The sequence below is a fragment of the Sinohyriopsis cumingii genome, chromosome 17 (assembly GCF_028554795.1).
Source record: "Sinohyriopsis cumingii isolate HCF-2022 chromosome 17, ASM2855479v2, whole genome shotgun sequence".
Taxonomy (NCBI): domain Eukaryota; kingdom Metazoa; phylum Mollusca; class Bivalvia; order Unionida; family Unionidae; genus Sinohyriopsis; species Sinohyriopsis cumingii.
In genome coordinates, this window is record NC_142977.1 from 8822105 (window position 1) to 8838270 (window position 16166).

At 35.8% G+C, this 16166-nt stretch overlaps 1 pseudogene; it reads right to left on the reverse strand.

Moving 5' to 3' along the window:
- Positions 1-7460: 7460 nt before the first annotated feature.
- LOC149777716 (uncharacterized) lies at positions 7461-15346 on the reverse strand (annotated as a pseudogene).
- Positions 15347-16166: the final 820 nt, after the last annotated feature.

Here is a 16166-nt window from a genome sequence, read left to right on the forward strand (position 1 = left end):
TGAATGGAAAGTCTCAAGCGATCGTCTTCTTTGGCTTGACATTGGTGTTTCAGTGTGGTTAGCAAAGAATCCCACACCTTACTGATGAAGCCCTATGCTTTCTCCTGCGGTACATTAGTCGTGAAATCTTTAAACTTCACCCTGTAAATAAAGGCCGTGGTTCTAAATTTTCTAGAGGAGCGCTTTTCCGTCTCTCGAATGGAATAGTACTTTTCAGGGTTGACTAAGGGTGGTGAACTTGGTTTAGAGGGTTCGGATTCAGGTTCACTCATGTCATCTTCAAAATCACTGGCATGAATTTGTGCCAAGACTTCAGCTATGGTACGAGGCGATAAATCACGTTTCTGCCTCTTACTTTCTTCCTCTTCATTCTTCTCGAATTGATGCGATCGTTTCATCTTGACTACGAAAGGTCAAATGACTACATGTTAAACACCATAGGTCACTCTATATCCATAGCAGACCAACGTATTTATAAAGGGTGTGTGTCTTGTCTTCCCATATTCATTTCATTCTCAAACCGAGAAGAACGATGGAAGAGCCTACAGAGATCGAACTTTTTATCAGAGCTTTGCGAGGGGTCATCAGAAATTTTCTTCAGACATGCCGACGGACTAATATCCCTCCTTTCGAGATAAAAGTCAAGATACTTGTTATATCTGTAGCAAGAAAAGGTATTGGTCTTCAGAGTGTCGAGACCGTCCATAAAGCAAAACAGGTGCTAGAAGAGACAAACGTCACGATACCTGTTATCATTGTCAAGAAAAAGGACATTGGTCTTCAGAATGCCATAAGAAACAACAGGAGCAAGAAGAAGAAGAGAGGGATTATGAAGAGGAAGAAGAGGTAGCCTCCCCAAAGGAAGAACCCAGACACGTGCAGAAACAGAAATATGAGAAGAAAAGAAGGGGAGAAAGTAACGAAGAAGGGGAGGAAAAAACTGTGAAAGTGAAGAAATTTATAAAACAGAGAGAGTTAAGACAGACAAAAACGAAGCCTAAGAACATTTTAAAGTGTTATGTTGTGCTGTGAATTGAATTGTAACATTTGTACCTGAATAGACCAGGCATAAAACGTAAGTGTGTCTTGGTTGTGATTTTTAGAATAAGAACCTACACTAATGCACTCATACATTCATACATACAATAGGGGTAAAAAGTGTTTTGTGAGTTTTAATTGATGTTGGCAAGTGAAATACTGTCTCTTTACGAGAGAAATGGGTGGCCCTGAAAATGGCCTTTGGGTTTTTGTTTGTTTAAAGAACAAACTTAGGAATGGGAACCAATCAGTTTTAACTGCCTTAAGCCTTTGTCACGGACAAGGTCTAATTCTGAATTGACTCTTGTCGATGACGATTTGGTAGAAATCACTAAGGGTGGTAGGGCAGACGTGGTCACAGGGTTAGGTTTTTTAGCTCGGGAAGGTCTTTTTCTCTTCGGTCGTAATAAAGAAGTCTGATACATTTGTTTCAGACTTCTTAACTCTGCTAAAATGTCTAAAAGTATAGTGACCGATTGATTTCAACTATCCTGTTTCGTAGCTGCTACTTCTTCCTAACGTTTCCTTCTTATTTCTTCTTCTTGCAGTTGTTGAAGGAGAAAAGCTTGTTCTGCTTCCTTTTTCTGCTGTATAAATTTCTCCAATTTTTCTTTCTGTCTCTGTTTAAAATTCTCCACGTGTGTTAAAGAAGAAGGTGGCGTAGGTACCGGACGCCGGAACAAATTCTTGCGAAAGAGAATCGAAAAACTCCCAATTAAAATTAACCTCTTCTGGATGTAGGTCCAGGTTGACTTGGGTAGTCAAGGCTATTCCATCGCTTTTCATCTCCACGGCCGGTGCACCCCAATTCAACGTCTTCTTAGCTTCCGTCATAATTGAAAACTGTGTCGCATGGATTGAAAGCGCACAGACGCTAGCGCCTCTATATAGGGAATGTGACGTCACAGACTGCTCTCTTCGGATTGGACGAATGACTCCGTGTGGTGACTGAATTTTGTAACTCGTGTTTGGAATGGTCAGCCAACTCAATCCGTTTCGATCCTCCCTTCCCCTATAAAAAACCGCAGTTCGCTCATTCCTTCACCTGTTCTCGACACAAGATGTGGACCAACGTAGAATCCTCTACTCTCGTATCTTCAATGCTGTTCCGTACGGACTTACTCATGTATGTCAGATCATCGTGGATCATTGTCACGATGACGGATATAAGAAAAGGAATCTATGTGGAGAGACAAGGCTGTTTGAAGAGGGTTCTAATTTACGGACCAGAAGTCAGACAAAGTTTGAGGAAAAGAAGGAGACCTAAGCTATGCCCTCTATGTTAACATGATATTAACATAAACCCAAAGGCCCTTTTCAGGGCCCTTCATTTGCCTCGAAAAGAAATGACTTTCTTGCCTAACCCCCTAATTTTAAAAAAAATGTTGTATCAGTCTTTTGTCTGTTGTATATGTGTTATATCAATCTAAGTCCCACTCCTTTGCTCAGTACTGTGACGTCACCTTCCCCCTAGTTGCTACATTGTTACCAATCTCCTCTACCGTGACGTTAGACGCTATCTTTCCCTTTGTCGCTATACAAATCCAATAGTCCCATGTTCAATTTCCCTTGTCGCTATAAGTATTGTCGCTAAACAGGCCCAGGAGGGTCTGTAATGTATTTTTCCATTGTCGCTAAGGTGGCCCACTACACTACTCCTACAGGTTCAATAACAACTATTACAACAAAAAACAACAGACAAGCACTCACGGGCAAATGTGAACAATGGGGCACAAATAAATTTAAATTTATCCCGGAACCGAACAGTAATATTGCCGCCCAGTTACGAAGTTATCAGGAACACCATGAGCAAAATATCCAGGAGAAAAACATCTACCGGGATATAATTACTGTGGTCCTGGAACTCGACTTTATATCAGGCTTGATAATCAAGATCAACAAAAACCAGGTGAGTATCCAGTAAATGCTATTGATAAAGCGTGTCACGCTCAAGATGTAGCATATAAAAGTAAAATCCTACAAGACAGACATATCGCAGATGTGAAATTAATTCAAGCGCTAAATTCCATAAAAATACATCTTTCAAAGAATCATTAGTTAAGTCGTCGGTGAGATCTGCGATGAAGGGTAAGCTTATGTTAGAAGCCGGTAATTAATCAACCTCTTATTATTATAATGGAGTCGATTTATTATAGTCAAGGGGATATTGGAAGGGTAGAGCAGCGATTAGCAAGCTCGCTGAAGCAACAAATGTTACACGTGTTGCTGCTGAAAAATAGTTAGCACGACAGGCAATATGGCAAATTTACCTACTACGGCCGAAACAAATCGAGCATGCACGTTTTGATGTCAGCACTCCTAATGAAGTTCATCAGGCTGATATTTTGTTTTTACCACATTATACTATCAAAATTGGAAGACGCCGATTGACGTAAAAATACGCGTTAACTGTCGTTGATGTTGCAAGTAGACACAAGGAAGCAGAGCTGTTATCAACAAAGACAGCGACTGAAGTCGCTTCTGCGTTTGAACGAATTTATCGACATGGACCTTTGCAATGGCCACAGCTGCTAGAAGTTGATCCTGGCAGAGAATTTTAAGGTGCAGTATCATCGCTGATGAAAAAACATTATTTAAAAATCAGACGAGGACGTACTGCAATTCATCGTGACCAGGCAATTGTTGAACGATTTAATCGAACACCTGCTGAGCGGTAATTTGGGTATCAATATGCGAAGGAAATAATTGAAGATATGAGATCTCGCGAATGGGTTGCAAGATTACCAAGTGTGATAGCTGCATTAAATAATGAAAATACTCGTACAATTTCTATGAAACTGATTAATGCAGTTACAAAAAATCATATACCCGTACAACGACGTGATTTTTCAAAACAACCAGTGCTGGGTAATGTGACTTAAGATATTTATACGAACCCGGTGAAACTGAAGGCGGTAAAAAAAGAGCGACTGATCCTATCTGGAGTATTAGAATGCACAAAATTTCCAGTGTTGTTACATCTACGGGTAGACTTGCAATATACAGACTAAATTCAACTGCTCCTCAACGAGAATTTACACGTGAACAATTCCTGAAAGCACGAAATTACCACCGCGATCACTTAACTAGCACCCTTACGCCGATTACACTCAAGACATGTCAGCATCACATTTTCACGCGTATGACCAAGACTATTATCTTTTCTATCCACGATAAATTGTCTTGGATCATTATTTGAATATCGCCACAACATTATACAATTGCAACTTTAGTGCTATGACAAATTCAACATCGAGATCAAAGTCTCGTTTTTTGTGTCACATTGTTTATAACTAACTAGTTTTTTTATATACTATATCACTATAATTGAGGACATCATTGATGGTTTCTGTTACAGAAACCATCAATGATGTCCTCAATTATAGTGATATAGTATATAAAAAAACTAGTTAGTTATAAACAATGTGACACAAAAAACATGACATGACAATTCTCGGCAGATGAGATATTCTTCTTACTCGAGACACTGCAAGATAAACTAAGTTTGACCATTTGACACGATCATCGATGATCCAAACTCGAGTATCAGAGATGGTTAACCCTGTAATGAGTGAATTGTCATTGCGTATCTCAGTGTCCACGGGGATTTATCAGCGCGTAGCGCATCCTCAACGACACTGACATCAATCAAAACAACATCATTTAATACGAGATTCTGTTTCTCAGTCTGTCCTGGTATATCAACGTCGATGTTCTGTCACCGTGTATGAACTGGTCTATAACAAAATGATACACGTAGATCTTTATGTAACTGAAATAACCGCTGTTGAAGTGTATCACGAACTATCTTTCTACTTGCCACTATCAAACCATTTGGTCTCCACACTTGCAGAAAGTCGTTCATAGAAGTTTCTGAAATTATTTTCCGCATTAGGAGTCCATGTGTCACACTTGTATCGAAAAAAGGTATGATAAGTACATGATTGCAACTCCTCGTTGTTTCATTTCTCTTGCGAGTCTGTGTGTAGGTGTTAAAACAACCATATCATCTGAATTATGCCGAAGTAATTCGATCACCCAAATCGTCTTACCAGAACACCTGGTCCGTTTAGATAGACCATCTTGTGTCTGGATACCGGATCATACACATATGCCGCAGACGATAATTCTGATATCTGATTATTTTCGTAATAAATATATTTAATCGTAACATCTGCGGATTCAGAATAATTATATAACATTTCTTGTTTTATTCTCCATTCTTCCCATGATGCATCAGTACTTGTAAATTGAGTCAGTAATTCTGAATATTTTTTCCGATATAGAATGAATCCGTTGCATCTCTGACTGCAGTTCAAGGGATCTATTTATCGTCGATTAAGGATCTTAAATGAATAAACTGAGGTGACTCACCATCAATATAACCAACAATTGTACCTAATTGTGTTCCGTTAGACAAGTAGCTGTTTTCTCGACTTACAAATATATTTCTCTTTGTTGCACCAGCAATTATGAAATCATATTCAACATCGTCAATGATTAATCGTGCATAATGTCGTTTATAATCATATGCCCCACCGTGAGTAAATTATTCCAAATTATTAATCTACCGAGATCCTTTGCGGTTTTATCATCATCAGGTGGTGGTAACCAAACTTCGGTCTGCCTCCGATATGATATAATTGCCTCATTTACAATCAACGATATTAATATTTTACAATCAAGCATACATCGTAATAAAGCTATTGGTGCCCAGCGTTTTTCTGAAAAGTGCCTACCAAACCAAACATAACAGATCGAATGAAGACCTTTAGCAAACTCGAATGATACAATACGAGCAAATCGGGTCAGAGTAAAATCAGGTAGTGGTCCATTATCGATACTCTGGTCATTTCGTTTGTGGGGTCTCCAAATCTTTTAAAATATCCAGAACATTCTCCGTAACCAAGAAAACTTCCCGGATAACACGCGACCATATCAACCGAGATAACGTCGTTGTGGTCATTCTTGGTATTCCACAGTCCACCGTGTCCGTATTCACAGCAACTTAGTTGTACGTCTTCGAGAAGTTCAAATCGTGTTGGCTCCCACGAATTTTTCTCTCTTGCAAAGTTAGCTGCAACTAAGGGAACTGTAAAACAATTATTTAGTAATTGTTCAGTATTCTCTGTTGAAACTTTCTGCGCATGATTTTTCATTTCTTCATGAAGAGATTCTTTACGATATATTTCGCCGTTAGGTCGTACAAATTGATCATATTTCTCATCATCGGAACTCTAAAATAGCCATACTGATACAGGATCGTTTTTACTTATTTCGTGAATAAAATCAAACATGTTTGTCCCAGATTCTTTCTCTGGGTAAAATCTTACAGTCCGATCTCGTGGAAATATTGTGTCTGCGCTGGTCCAGGCATGCACATTATCATCAATAATTTCAATTGGGGCTCCTCTCGATTTATTCTTTGATTCGTATAAAATCTCTTTGATTATCGTTGCTACTCTTATTGGAAATTTTAATTTGTTTCCTAACTCGGCGACATCACTTATTGTAGCTCCGGTATCCTTGACCGATTCGGCCCATTTGTTTTTTTTTTTTTCATGTCGTAAATCCGTTAACCCATTTCCACGCATCGCGTTTGTATTATTTGTTCGATTACTCGTTCGGCTACACAGCTCAGCTTTGAAAATCTCATTGGCGCAAGATCATTAATGTTAGGAATTTCATTTAGCTGAACAATTCCATAAATAACCGCGGTCATAGGATACGCTCGAGCGTAATATGGTCTGTCAATTCCAGTCAGCATTCCTGGCTTGGAATGTTTACTTAGCACAGCGGTTTTTCCATTAGCAAGGACAGGGTCACGTTTGTCACGGATAATCCACTCAGCGGAATCTGTTTCTGATAATACAACACATTTTATTCTGAAAAAATATATGTGATCATTGAGATAATCAATAATCGTTTTCGCCCGCTCATCGTTCATTGTAGCATCAATGATTTCATGGATGACTTTGTCATTGCGCATGATCTTGAATGTCGACCACGTGTGAGATGTCCCATCATCACGAAATTCTTTTTTAGCATTCCGAATATTATTAATTAGATTATTCGTCGGATCAGCTAGAGTTCACCACCGCAAGTCTCGAGTTATACTGTCAAGATCGAATCAGGCTTGATTGTAGATAATCTCTCAAACTCTTCCATACTATATTTCAGACAAGTATTTAAATATTATATATACAATGACGCAAATAAGGAATCAGTGCAAGTGATTGATGGTAGGGTCTTCAACTCCTTGTAACAAATCCTGCGTAAATGAATTATGGAGAAATATGACGGCCCTTTCTGTGTTGTCCATTATTGTACCAGATAATGTTATCCTGGGGTGTGTTATCTTTCTCCACTCGGCGAGTATTTTAGGGAAAAAAACTCATCAATGGTATTATTGACGGATTTTTTTAAAACTCGGGTGCGTTATACCTGGGAAATTCATAATTCGGTAAATCTGCCTCTGCTAAAAAGCCACATATGTAACCAATTTCATTCATGAGAGGCATGTACAGTATTGGGTTCTTTTTTGCTTCAAAAATGCAAATGTAGCCAGGCAAGCATTATAATTTTCAAGTTATTCTTGATTTAGCTATAAATCTCCCTGAATCGCGGTCATGAGAGTCAAATTATTTGATCTTGTCAGAGAGAAATGATGGTCTATAAAGAGTTATTCCTTTTCCTTGAACTAAATTTTTTATCAAGAAACCTTTATCAACCATAAGACCATCACCACGTTGCAGTTTGTATACTATATCACTTTGTCCAAAAATTTCCTTATCAGATAAATTTCCAGCAAACATATCTAAACAGTGAATCAAAGCTCCATTTGGAGCAGAGGTGTACATAGATTTGACAGTATGACAATTTCTGTAATTTGAAAATATCTGTTTTCCAGCTATTGGACATCTTGGGTCCTGTGTGTTAAATTCTACACAATCTGCAATTGCAACAAGATCTGGAAAATGTTGTTTGGTTGATAATGGCATATGTTTTTGAATATTTTCCTTTGGAGGCCATATTTTAATAATCTTTCATTTCCTATATATTCGTTTAATCCAGAATTTATAAAACTTTAAAAATTCCACCAAAAGAACTGTTAAAGTCAGAGGCAAGAACTGGATCTATAGGATTTCGTTTCAATTTGTACAGTACAAGAAGAAGTTGATTTTCTGAATCTATGTGAGGAAAAAGTTTGTTCGGATCACCATGACCAGGGTTAAGGTTAGGGTTAGGGTTTATAGGAGAGCAGCAACTCACTAAATATTTGTGTAGTATTGTAAAAAGCTTGTAATCATCAATACCAGTATATCTTTTCAGTTCTTTGTCTGAATTTTTTAAGTTGTCAAATTTTGAAATATTTACTTGACTTGACTTCTCACATGTTATCTTAGAGTCTGTCTGAGTTGTATTAGTAGACGTGAGACAAAATGAAGATGATGTTTCAGTTAGTGTCTCTGCACGTATACTAATGTCTGTACTCGATTTTGCCGACCGCTTCTGTTGAGGGGTTACATGTGTGCGCTTTTGTTTGGCGGGAGTTCTTTGTATTCCTATGGAAACTTTGTTTTTCTTTGGTGTGACTTGTGATGTAGAATAGCTGAATAATTAACTTTTTCTTATTTGAGATGGGGTCAATCGTGGAGTAAGTAAGGGCTTTTGAAAAATGATCACGTCATAAGTAAAAAGAAATAAAATGATTGCAAGTGGGTGGGGGAACTTTCTTTTGTTGCTTTTCTTATATTTGATCATCGTTGCCCCCGCCCCCCCCCCATCTCCCAGTAATATCCTGGAAAATAATTATGAAAACACTATTAAAAAAATTAATAGAATAGTGTCTTTTTCTGATCTTTTACAATGGGGGATTATTAGAAGAAATATTTAAATATTTTTCAAACACAGGAAAGAGAGGCTAGTGACATAAACAGTTTCAAGTCTATTATATAAGAAAAAGAAAAAGTTTAAAGGGCCATATAAATTTTCTATTTTGCAAGGAGATACAGTGTTCACCTCAAAAGCAATGATTGTTTAATATTAAAGCATGTGTGTTCAAAAGAGAAAATATGGCTATAATTATTTAGCATTTTTCAATCATTCAGTGGAATGCGAAGACTTTTATACATTCATAAAGTGGAAAACTGGTCAACATTACTTAAAAAAAAAAACATATGCAAAGTATATAAATACACATTTCATTTTTTTAAAATCAGTATGTCATTTTTTATGTATAACAGGTAAAAAATTAATATTAAAGTTGTCATCATTTGCAGTTGTTTGAGGTTTGTTCATTGGAATGATATCTTCAGCAGCATCGAGAATATTTGCTGTATCCTCTATGCTTGTATTATAGTATGCAGTTGTTCGAGGTTCAGTAATTGGATTAGGACCCTCTGCATCCTCTGGTATATTTCCTGTATTATCTGTGCAGGTATCGGGATTGATTTGATGAACTGTAAAATATAAATATTCAATGTAAAAGACATACAGAAAATGAGACACTTGTGTTTAAATTGTAATTACGATTATTTTAGTGATTGAAACTACATTAAACATTGCAACATTTACTGGCACTTTGTTTATATTATATTCAAAAGTAAAGACATACGATAGGTTGCATTATTCACAGTAGTAAAATAATGTATTCAATGTTATTATTTTAACAATTAACTGGTAATCAAAGATGAAGACCAGACAGTGGTGTCAGGCCACAACAAAACTGATTGGTAGAGGCTAACAATAAAATTTGTGAGAAATCAACTCTGATGACACATACATTTACAAGGCGTGAACAATCTACTGACAAATATAAGAATAACACAAACTATAAACATTTCTCTTTTGGGCTCCATATGTGATACAGTGAGCTGTAGCAGTCCTGCATCAGCTTCTTGTCTTTCAAATTCTGAATTTAAAAATGGACATAAGAATATTATACACGTTATATAGCTTAAAAAATACACACTTAACTCTAGATTGAAGGTAAGAATATGCCTAGGAGGGGATTTCAGTGTATCATGTTCTAAAAATAGTAATAATCTAAAAATAGACTACTTTAGCAATTAATTACTTAACTATATAAATTACTAAGATGGTTAACAGAAACTTTGAATATGACGTTAAAAGATTAGACAGTAATGAATATAGTCACGATATCAAAATAATTTACGATACTAAATTATATAACAATCTTATTTTCCGTATGACATATTTTATATACCTTTTTCATCATGATACCGTATTAAATAAATTGCATTTCACTGACCAACATAAGGAATTTTTTAGTATTAATATGCGGTATAAAAAACCTGGAATATTTCTCGACGATAAAGCAGTAGAGGTTGCTTAACCATCAGCACTAAAATGTAGCGAACACGTTCTCGCATTCTTGAATTGTGACATTCGTTTTCCGGTCAATTCAAGTTCCGATTTTCCTGCTCGTATGAGCCACTGTTTGCACAGCAAATCATCTCTCCATGGCAGACGACGGAATTTAATGCCACATCCTTGATTGGAGTGACTTTTGCAACCTCTGCAGATTACTTTTTTCTCAAATTTTCGAAAAAGCTTTAATATGAGACGTGAGACCAATCCTCTGAAACAGATGACAGATGCCCCCTCCCCATTCCATTTTTTTTTTTTTTAAACTGCTGTTAAATGTTTGTGTATTCCCCAAGGATATGTGTGTTTGTATATTTTATTATGGAATTTTTATCAAAAATTTTCAAAATGTTAAATTTTTGATGGGGTATTTATATCCTTAGTGTGATCTATAGAGTTGTTCATCCGACACTGGGTTTTAATCCCCAGTGTGGGTATTCCTTCTCTTGTTTGTTTGGTGATCTTTGCCAATGATCTCCTAAGTCTCGTGTTTGTTACACGTGTTTGATATATTGTATGTGTGCTATATTTTTCTTTGTTGAGACGGCAGTTATTATCGAATTTTTCCCAAGTTGTCTTATCATACAGTACTAGTTTTAGTTTTGTACATTGTTCCAAAATATTGAGAATTGCTAAGATTTAAATTAGTTTGATTATTTGGCAGAGAAAGTTTGAATTTTGTCGAGAAAACGGTGTAATATATAATTTTTAAAAAGAAACATACTGTTTTAATTGAGTGTTCATTGTGTGTCGTTTTCTCGTTATATCTTAATTTCTTCAGACAAAGAGGCTATCCCTGAGTAAGGATCCACAATTTTCCTTATTTTATAATGTTTCTCCTTTTGCAGATTTAGCCACCTCCTTTATTTATAAAAGATTATAAAATTTCCAAAAGTATGTTTTGAGTTAATGGTAGTCCATTCAGGATAGTATAGATCGTTACCTATTCATTGTAAAAAAAATTTACCCTTGTTTTTTTTGTTCTGTTTGACCATTTCCACCATGTGGGTTTTTCTGTTTCTCTTTCGCAGGCCTGTTCACTTTGCGTACTACCATGTGACGTAGCCCTGTGACGTCTGTATAACTTACTTCATCCATATGGTGGTTCCCTGTTACTCTTAGTCTATATTATGTATAAAGTGTATATAATTTTTTTTTAGGCAAAGTATTTTTATTAAGCAACTAAAATAGATCTTTATTCCTAATTTTTGCCCTTTCTCTCCCTTTTTCTTTTTTCCCTTCTTTCCTGCTTCTCTTTTTTAAAATATAAAATCGGGATTTTGATTAAGACAGTCCGCACACTGGTGATCCTTTGTTTGTCCCAGTATAAAGTCAACTCTGTCCTCCATAAGGTGAGAGATGAGATCGATGCTCCGTAGCAATAAAACCAGATCTCGCCCCACCCCCAGTATAGTGTTATTTTGAGAGATTATAGCTATTTATTTAATATTTATGTAGAATATCAGTTATTAATTGTGTTTCGTATTTTTGATACTATGAGGTGAGAGATGTGGGCCGTGCTCCAGCTCGCTTTTGCGTTACTTGCCCCTAATGGACAGTATTACTGAGAATCCTCCCCCCATCTCCCACTCTGTATCTAAAATTGTTTTTTTTTTTTTTGGTAATTGTTTATTCAAATTTTTGTTGTACTTTTTTTTAGGCAAGACGTTTGTATTTTCATCCGTTATTTTATAATGGTTATCACCTGGCCATTGGAAAGAATTTTTGCTATTATGTAATCAATTATTTTTAAGACCACTTTATTTTCATACTCCACATCTATATATTGTATATTGTTTCTTTGGTAGTTGTATTTTTGCATATTTCCCTAATCAGTAGTATCCTTTTTTGTATCACATTGGGCAATCGTATGTAGTTTGGTAAAGTTTTCTGTTTTACATAAAGGGCATTTCGGTATTGTATTAATCATACGACGTTTGACTGCTTCTTCGCTTGTAAGCCAGGCGTTGTGTAGATATTTAAAAATAATACTTTGTGTTTTTACAGATCTTATTTTTTTCTCCCAATTTTTCCAAGATCTTCCTCAGTTGATCCCCCAGTTGTCTTGTTCTACTATACATCTTATTCTTTTAGTTACATCTTCTCTAATCCAATCATAAACCCTTTTATATCTAACTGCCATATTTCTGTATTATCCATATATTTTAATAGTATTTCTCTTATATATCTAAATTTGCGTGGCACTTCAAGTTTTTGTGTGATTTTATTGTTTCTATACATCTCCGGTCGGCTTCTCATAGTGAAGCCAAACCAGTAGGTATACAGTGCCTCCCACGCCATAACAGACTCAGGTTGCACTTTTTTTTAGACGAGTTATTATATTAATTAATTTTAGTAGTAGGGCGCTTGGCAGTCCCAACCCCCCTCTACTTCTTGCTCTATATAAAGTCTCTTTTTTATATAGTGTGTTTTATAGTAACATATGTATTTTATAATTTCGTTGTCGAGTTTGTTCAGAGTTTATTTTCCATATCATTTGATTTGATTGTGTAACTGATATTTGAATACAAGTATGTTTTGGTCACTTGGGCCCGCTCCATGATGCATAATGGCGTTAGGGCCCAGATTTTCGCATTTCCTCGTATTTGTTTGACTATATGTTTGCAGTTTTCTACAGTTTCTTTTTTACCGAAGTAGAACCCTAGAGATTTCACCATATCTCTCAGTAGGTTAGGAGGTAATCCAGGATGGTTGCTTCTCCAGTTACCTATTTTGAGAATTTCAGTCTTGTCGTGGTTTGATTTCGAATCGGACGCTTTTCCAAATTTTTCAAATTCACCTTCTAGGTGTTTGTAAGATTTTCCCTCTCTTATTAAGTTCGTGCAATCGTCAGCATGTTGGAACATTTTAAATTCTTCTTTTAGATTTGGTATTTGTATTCGTTGTATTTCTGGGTTGTTTCTTATTTTATGACTTAGAATTTCAATTGCCATTACGTAGAATGGCATGAATAGTGGACACCCTTGCCTCCCTTTTCGTTGTATATCAAATTCTTTCGTGCATTTTCCATTTACCTGGACACATGAGGTTATCCCTGTGTTTAGGATTTCGGTCCATTTTCGGAAGTTCGGTCCGAAGCCAAATTGTTTTAGTACATTCTGTATTTAGTTTTGTTCCAATCGATCGAAAGCTTTTTCCTGGTCGAAGAGTACCATAGCACCCTTCGTGTCTGTTTCATTTATGTAACTATTATTGTTTTAATGTTTAAAATGTTGGTTTGAATATCCCGCTCTTTTCCTCCACAAGTTTGATTCATATTTATTATTTTGTTTATCCCACCCTTTACCCTATTTGTTAAGATCCTACTCAAAATGTTGTAATCCGTATTTAAAAGTGATATTGGTCTCCAGTTTTTAATACCATCCTTATCGCCTTTCCCTTTGTAAATGATAATAATAATTCCTTCTCTAATGGACTTTGACATTTGTTTCTTACTTAAAAATATGTTGTTGTATACAGCATTCAAGATCGGTGTTAGTTCACCGTGGAATTTCTGATAGAATTTCACGGTGAGTCCATCTTTCCCTGGCGATTTTCTTTTCGTGAGTGTAGCGATGTTTTCTTTAATCTCTTCATCCGCGATGACATCATTACACATATCTCTGTGTTCTGTTGATATCATATCGCAGTCGACATTTTTTAGGTAGTTGTCGATTATGATGGGATCTATATTTTGTGTGGTGTACAACTCTTTGTAGTATAAATAAATACTATTATGGATATCTTCTTTGGCCGTATAAGTTGCATTATTTATTTTTTATTGTATTTACTAGTTTTTCACCCCCTTTCCGAAATTCTTCCCGTTTATATAAGTTAATTGTCTTTGTATAGATTTCTGTACATTTTCCCGCCCTGATTATTCTGCCCTGGTTTTCGTCTTCTTCGATGGTTTTAATTTTATTTATAAGTTGTTGTTTTCTCCTTCATCTCTTGTTTTGCTTAAGGTTATTTTAATTTCATGTTTTTTCTTTTTTTTTTTTTTTCTGCCCTCCTATTCAAATATTCGATTGATTTCCTTTTTAATATAGCTTTTAATGCATCCCATTCATTTATTATGTTAACAGTTTCTTCATTTTTAAAAGCCTCGATTTCGTTTTTTATTATATCTATATATTCTTGTTTATTCAATATTTTGTTGTTCAGTTTCCATTGTCTTGGGCCCCATTTATCTCTTTTTCCTATTTTTAGGTCCAGAGTGACCATTTTGTGGTCGGATTATTTTGTATCTGTAATGGTTGAATTTATATAATTTAAGGGGTTATAGAAGTTTCCATAAAATCTATCTAGTCTACTTGATTATTCTAGTTTGTAGTCAAAAGTAATTCCCTTTTTAAAATGTTTAGTTTCGTGTATATGTCACGTGGTTTATGTTTATTTATTAGGTTTAACATTTCTGTCTTCTATATTTTATCGCTTGATGTTAGATCAGTCGTCATGTCAATTTTATCTCCTACCCAGTTAAAACCATCTACTAAAATTAGGTATTCCATTGTGAAATCTTGTAAATACTTAAATAGGTTTTCAATGAAATTTAATTTCTTACTTTTGTTAGCTGGCATATATATATTTATTATGTGCCAGTTTTGTACTTTTACGTGTAATAGGCGTCCCTTAAAAAATTCACCTTCACCATACCTTTCCCAGCTAGTTCCCTGTGTATTTTTTATTATTGTTGCAAACCACCCCCACCCCCCATGTCATTATTTATAAAATCGTTACATATAACTATTACATTTAATTTGTCTTCTATAAAGTATCTGAGTTCCGGCGTGATTCGAATATATGTTTCCTGTATGATAATAACATCAAAGTTTGCTTCTTTGGCTATTTTGTCTGCTTTCGCTTTGTCTATTCCTTTGCTGTTAATAGTAGCGATTCGGAAGTTTGTTTTTTCCATTTTCGACTCTACACTTAACCAGGTGCCGCATCACTTTATATTGTATTATGTATCTAATTGTATTGTGATTCTAAAATATGATAAATTCCATTTATTATTGTGTGTTAGTAAGGCTCGGGTCTTTTTCCAGAGCCTCTTTCAATCTTGATATCTCCTCCTCGGTTATCTCTTCTATGTTTGATTTGTCTTCTACATTTATACTTGTTTTGTCAGTTCCCTCTTTGTTTTCTGTTTCTAAATTAACGTCCATGTCAGTTTCATTTTTTGACTCATTCGATTCATTTTCCTCCTCTGTCTCGTTTCCTGTGTCATTTGTCTGCTTGTTTTTCTTTGCTTTCTTTGTCATCCTATAGTCGTCCTTACAATTGGTAAAAATGTTTGTTGTGTCTTGTTTTGATCAGTTTCTCCTAAGCTCAACTCATCTTCCAAGGAGGAGCCTAGTGAGGCAGTGTGGTGCTTTCTTTTTTTGTGCGCCGGTGTTGACGTCATTGATTTCAATCCAATCAGGTCCACCGTGCCGTCTTTCTCTTTTGTTACATCGTCATGAGAGGGGCCCTCGTCTTCAATTTGAAGAAGAAAATATGGATTTCTTTCAAGGGTTTCTTCCTTGTATACCGTTTTCTCAGGTTTGTCTGTTTTGGGGGGTGGGGTGGGGTGTAAAGTCTTCCCATTCCATGTCTTTTCCCCCCGAAGTGTCAAAAGGGTGTACCTGCGTACTGCTGACCCCTGTTGTGTTAATTATTAATGGGGTTGTAATTGGATTTTGTTCCGCTAGAGTTGGCAATTGTTTTTCTACATTTTCGTTTACAGAATCTGTAGC